Below are 6,808 nucleotides of genomic sequence, written 5' to 3' on the forward strand. Positions count from 1 at the left end.
AGCATTCTCATCACACAGTGTTGATTCAGTGTGCATAGCGGAGTACCAGGTGAGTTAGGACAGAGGATGCTTCACTACATGGTTTTGGCAGCAGTGTATTTGTTCCTTCCTTCATGTCTCTCTTCCCTTTCCTCACCTCTGCTTTCCAGGTGTTGGGAAATCTTAGGGCAGCAGCTGCCCCAGCCCCATGGGGCCAGTGATTTGCCCAGGGGATGCTCAGGGTCATCAGGACAGTCAGAACATCAAGACATATGCTCACAGGTCATGCTTCTGTGGGAAGGATGACTCCTTTTAATATTTTTGGCATAAGCAAGGAACTCAGTGATCAGAGGTGCTTGGTGCCAAATCTGCTGCAGTGGCTGCAGGCACCAGGGGAGGCAGACAGGCAGGCTGGAGGCTCTGAGCTGACCTGGTCCCCAGGGAAGCATAGAACTGGTTATCATTTAAGTTTGCATGTCCCCACCATGCTACAGTGTGGAGCTTCAGGAAGAGGGTGCAAAGTTTCTAGAGCTAGAGGCACTTGAATTTTTCAGCAGCGGAAGGCAGTCCTGGGTACAAGAGAGGCTGGATGTACAGGAGCAGGATCCACAAGCAGTCACACACAGATATGCAGGATGACAGCTAGAAAGGTGGGGGAGTGAGCCAAACTATACAACAGAAGTGAGAACTTAGTTTGGAAAGTTTGCATTTCTCTATTAGGAACTATTCTTGATTGGGGGATAATCAAGAACTTCAGTGACTGACACTGGGGTTTCTGATCCATCACAAGCACCTTGTGCGACCACAGACAGATTTCCCTATGTTGCAGCTACCTTAAAGGATACAGGAGAACCACCTTTACTTTCTAAAGAGGTGTGAGATAATTAACAGAAGACTGCAAGGCATAGCCAAAAAGCAGCCAATCCTATTTACTTCAGTTGATGAGAATATTATTCAGCTATCCCTAAAAAATAACATATATCAGAGGTTTCAACGAAAGAACTCCCCAAAGCTTTTGCAGTTTTGGCAAAGAAATGATTCAAAACACTTAAGGTTTCATTTCAAATATGACAGCTGAAAAACAATAAGTGATAAAGTATATGAAATATGTCTTTAGTGATATTCCTCAGTACTTTCAAGTGATTCTTTTACAACACAGATCTCTGATAAGTTGTTGTTTATGTGAACTTGTGCTCTGATAATCCAAACAGACTTTTTTCCAGTTACCTTTAATATCCAGAGCAGGGTGAAAGCACTGTAAAACCCAGGCACAGTGAGTTCTGGCCCTCTCATTTCCAGTTTGCACGAGGAGACTGGAAGGCAAAGATGGGGATAGTGATAACAAAGGCATCCCTGTGAGAAGGTACCACAAAGGTGGTGAAGCCTTGCACAGAGAGTGGCTGAGATTTATGCTCAAAGCCTCAGTAACTTTCCTCTAAGGAGATCTTTAGGAAACCGGGTCTGAAAATACTGTGTAAACAAAGCAAACAAAAGACAAATTCTAATGCAGCTAACTTAGTCCCTAAAAATAAACAGACATTAGCCCTTAGCCTCATCCTTAACTAATGAAGCAATGTTCTTCCTACAAATAGGTAAATACACGAGTATTTAGCAGGAAAGATGTTCTAATTTTCAAGAATAATCTACTAGACTTGGAAAAAGAGATAGCCAGAGTACAAAGCCTTTTTTAATGAAGCTCGTGATGAGTCTGAAGCAAAAGTCTGACTGAGAGAGACTGAGGGTGCTGGGGTTGTTTAGCCTGGAGGAAAGGAGGCTGGGCAGTGATCTTATGACTCTCTACAACTACCTGAAAAGGAGGTTGTAAAGAGATATCAGTCTCTTTGCCCAAGTAACAAGTGACAGGCCAAGAGGAAATGGTCTCAAGTTGCACTAGGAGAGGTTTAGACTGGATATTAGGAAAAATTTCTTCACAGAAGGGGTTGTCAATCATTGGAACAGACTGCCCAGGGAAGTGGTTGAGGCACCATCCCTAGAGGTACTTAAAAGATGTGTAGATGTGGCACTTAGAGACCTGGCTTAGTGGTGGACTTGACAGTGAGGTGTACAATAGGACTCCATGATCATAAAGATCTTTTCCAACCTACATGATTCTGTGATTCTATGGTTCTATGACTTCAAGCCTTCCAAGCAAGACAAGACATGACAAGACACAGTGTCTGACGCTCGTTCTCCCTTGGTGGCTGTGCATGTCAATCCACAGTCTCTTCTTTGTCTGGCACCTGACCAAGTACCTTATTTACATGCCAGTGATTTTCACCCTATTCAATCACAGATAATAAGGTTGCTTGGTAATAGAAAGAGATAGCCATTTAAAAGGCAAGCCTTTATTTTTCACTAACAAAAATGTAAATACCTAGTGTCATTTTAAAGCACTGTAGGAAGGGAGGAATAAGTGTGAGTTATCAAAAGACTAGCAATAGCTGTCTTTTGGGCCAGTCTGTCTTTCTACCACAGAACATAAATTGGCATGACTGTGAATGAGAAGGATCCCGAGAGCCATGAGCAAAATCTCTTCTGCTCAAATTTTGAACTAAGATTCTTGTTTCCGTATGTCTTGAAGGTAACAAATTTCCTCCCAGAAGATTCCACAGCTTCTACTTTTAATTTCCATTTATTATGTTAACTGTTAAGCAAGGCACGTAGGCAAATGCATTACTTCCTTCTCACTCTCGTGCTTGATCAAAATTTCAATCACCCCGAAGGGCTTTTCAGATCATTGTGATGGTCCCTTGGCCAATCACACCAGCAATTACTTCTACTGCATCAGTTCCCCTCCTTGAAAGGTTAGCTTGGCATTCCTACTTCAACTACTGTGCAAACTGTCTTCTTAGGGAAGCAAGAACAGGCTTGTCCAAAGGACAAGCATGAACTTGTATGCTTAGCAATCCTTCCTTTCCTCTTCTCCCTCTTTCCCCCATTAGCATTGCACTTTACAGTGGCAGAAATCTGAATCGTGAACCACTTAGCTCCTGGGAAGAGTTTGTAGCAGATCAGGTAAGTAGTGTTTACCTCTAATTAAAACCTTAAATACTACAAGGGACTGTCTGGCCACACTATGGACTTGCTCTTTGGAACTGCAGCATCTCAGAACTTCCTCCAGGAAATATTTTTCCAGTTGAGAGTCTCCAGAAACTACCATAAACAGGTATAATTCAAACACACATTTTATATAAAACCCACCACTGTTTCCAAAGTTTTCTTTAGATTTTGGAAGTAATTAACAACTCTTCTAAAATCAGCTGAAAAAATGCCCAAACACATTTCTATAGGTTTTGGAGCCTCACAGTTTCCGTTTTTTTAATTTATGATTTTTCAAAAGGCTTCATATTTTCAAATAGTCATTTTTGTTCAGGTGTTTGTAGAGGACATTGTCAACATTTGACAGAGTAGGCAAGCTTATAAAAGCGATTTTGTTTACAAGGCCATTCCAGGTTAAGAAACTAAAGTGGAACAGAGTGCTTCTGGTGAGAAACTTTGCCATTTTTTGTCACTGTCATTTGCCATCATACTAGAGGAATGCCTCTTATGGCAGAAAGCCTCTGCTTGGCTGGCAGAGTACATTATGTACAGTCAGGGTACTGCATCCTGGATTCTCATACCTTTTCCGGACCTGCCAGCTTGGCTGCCAGCCTGCAGTAATAGGAGGTGCTCAACTAATTGCTAACAACAAGCAGTACTTTCTGATCTTTAATGGCTGGTAGATGAAGTACAGTATGTGCTGTAAATTGCATTCCTTATTCAAAAGGAGAAACCGTCCACGCAGGGAATATAAGGCAAGCACAAAAGGCAACTAGGCAAAACCAGGTTTTGCTCACAGACCTCCAGCTTTCTAACTTTACCTCAATATTATTTCAGTTTCACCTGAAATATCTGACAGTGAAAATTTCAAAAGAAAATAGCTAGCAATAGCATTTATTCAGGAATTCCTAAGAATCTCAGCTTTACAGCAGACAGTAGGTAAGCCTATCAAAGATCTAAATAAAATAGATGAATGAATGCATCCGTCTGTCACATGTGCATTGTGTGCAACAAAGGTAAATTTAAGTTAAGCTAAGGATGTTTTAAGAGCAAGTGTGCAAAGCTGAGCTTCTGAATAGGTATTATGTGCTATCAAGGACTCATTGTTTAGCAGATCCTATATCTAACAATACCTCATTGTGAAGGCTCCGAAGATCAGTGCATTAAATACCAGTTTTTCAGACCCCTTCACATTTTCAGTGTCTTCCAGTGCTGCAAACACTTGGATATTCCTGCTACACTCCTACCTGTACATGTGTCTGTTGGCTGTCTCTGTGCTGTTCTGGGGATGTCAGAAATAGCTCAAATCAGCGGGTTCAATTCTTCAAGAATTTTAATCTCACCCATTCCAAAGAAATCTTCTTTTTGGGATATTGGAAAGCTACTACACACACGAAAAAAGAAATCTGGATTTCATGAGTGATTCCACCTGGATAGCTATTTCCAATGGAGACCAAGAGAAATAGCACTGTGTAAAGGCCATGGGTTAGCATGCATTTAGAAGTCCAGGCTCTGTGCATGCAACTGGTAGGAGGATATGGCCTTCTGAAGAAGGAGAGATTCCAGTTCATTATGTTGTATGTAGGAAGTAGCTTTATGCTTTGCTGTCAGGAGCCCAGGAAGACAAGTACCACTTTCCCTACTGACAACTAAAGTATGTGAATGTCATCTGATTATCAAAAATGAGTGGAAGACTGATGACAGAATCAGCATCAGAGTGGCATCATGGTGCAGAAGGGCCAGCTGAGAGATGTCCACACTGCGGAGAAGGTGAGACCTAATTCTGGATTTGTAAAACCAGTGTATTCAATTGCAGTAAACATTTAATTCTCAATAATTCCAACAGGAGATGTGTTTATGGGGCAGATCTCTGACACGAGTGGTACTGCTGGGGTATCAACAGCTCTCCCACCCATTGAGGGTAATTAAAATAAGGATCTGCATTTTCTTTCTGGCACAGCCTCCAGCAAGTGGCCCCTTGGGGTCAGGTTGGAGGAGGAGAGGAAGGCAGAGTGAATGGGGGGTAAAGGGGTGTGTGAAGGAGGAGGAGGTCTTTCAAACCATTGCTTAGAGATGTCAAAGGAATGCTTTTGTGGCTCTGGCAGCTCTCTAAACCTTTTGCAGGGTACAGGGAATCTGGTGGTTTTCAGAGAAAGCTAAAACTACTGCTCCTTTTTCTGGCAAAGAAAGGTGAAAGATTACAATAAATGTCCCTCACCCTCCATTGAAAAGTAATAGCTAATAAATGTTATACAGCAAGTTTGACAGAAAAAATTCTCTGGGCTTGTCTCCCAGGTTAGTTATTTTCAGGTTTAAATCCCAGATTTCACAAATTTGAATCTCTGTTCCGTCTTTGTGTTACACTGTACCAATGCAGAGCATGCAATTAGCTACCAGCACCATAAAAAGAGGAAGCATTGCAATCCATTTTTGTCATTCGATAACAAATCACCTTGATGGCAGTTTGAGTTAACTAAGCTCATCTGGGTTTCTGACCAGCACAGCATTTAGTATATCCCCCATAACTAAGTTATCCTTTCAATCAAAACCTGTACATTTTACACACACGACTACGTTCAGAAGCACTGTAAGTCAATGCAGAACATGGTCACATCAGCTGTGAAATCAGCCACATTAAAGCACAATTAAGGTTAAAGATGTTTTCTTCATGTGCATAATCTAGTGCTCGTCACCATGTCAAGCTAATTAATTTGCAAAGCTGCTCCCATTTAGAAAAATTTCCTGTTCCAGAAAATGAATATAGTAGAGATACTGCCAATTCCCCCATCCTCACTCCCAGGAGCCTTACATTAGTGTGAAGAAGGAAAAAAAGAAAAAAGTCTAAACCTGCCTGTGTTCAAACTTGTCAATTCCCAGCATTCAAGTGTTTCCAAACAGATTTTACTTCCAGATTATAACTGGTGAGAGATTTGACTCTGAAATTGACCCCAGGGCGATGTAACATTTAAGCTCAGTACCAGTTTTGAACTGCAGTTTAAAATGAAATGGCAGTCTTTCAGAGCTGCTCAGCTCTGCAAGCCAGACAAGAGTTTTCCAGCGTAGGCTAGCTTAGAATGGTTCTGACTGTGATTTAAATTTTATCAGCACAGAAATGCTTTCCACCGTGTCTCCATATGGCATTCAGCAGCCCTGAATTTCTGGCACTCTCCTTTCTCTCAAAATTGTAGAGCTTTGATCTGATTAGCTCCAACTGATCTCGATAACTACTAAGATCTAGTTATTTCTTGAATTCATTGCTTGGAGATCAAACATTACATCACAAAACTTAATCCTGTTTCAAATGAAGCCAAGGACAAAACTCCCATTGACTATAGTGCGTACAGGATAAGGCCATAAATCCTTGAAAAACTGAGTGTCCAATTTTCAAATTAAAACATAATGAACTTAATAGTCATGGATTTAAAGACTGTTACATTTTGCATCTTGCATGAGATTCTATAGCAGGGTTACAAACACTTCTGAAACTTTGATGCTCCGAGGGAGAGTCATTTTCTGGGAGCTCCCATCATTATCTATCAGGGCAGTACACAAAATACACAATGGAAGTGATACTGCCCTGACTGGCAAACAATGTCTTTGGAAAGCTTCAAACAATTTCTCTGTAAACAACTGATCAGGGTAATTACATTTTCTAATCTGAAACGGTGCTGTGACATTGTTTCAGGTAACACATGAATCATGCTAAAGGGTTTTCCTCTGCTAGAGCTGGCTACCTTATCTAAGCAAGCTCTCCTCTAAGGATGGAGACCTAAGCCTGATGAAGTATTGT

This window comes from Pseudopipra pipra, chromosome 1 (assembly GCF_036250125.1).
Source record: "Pseudopipra pipra isolate bDixPip1 chromosome 1, bDixPip1.hap1, whole genome shotgun sequence".
NCBI classification, from domain to species: Eukaryota; Metazoa; Chordata; class Aves; order Passeriformes; family Pipridae; genus Pseudopipra; species Pseudopipra pipra.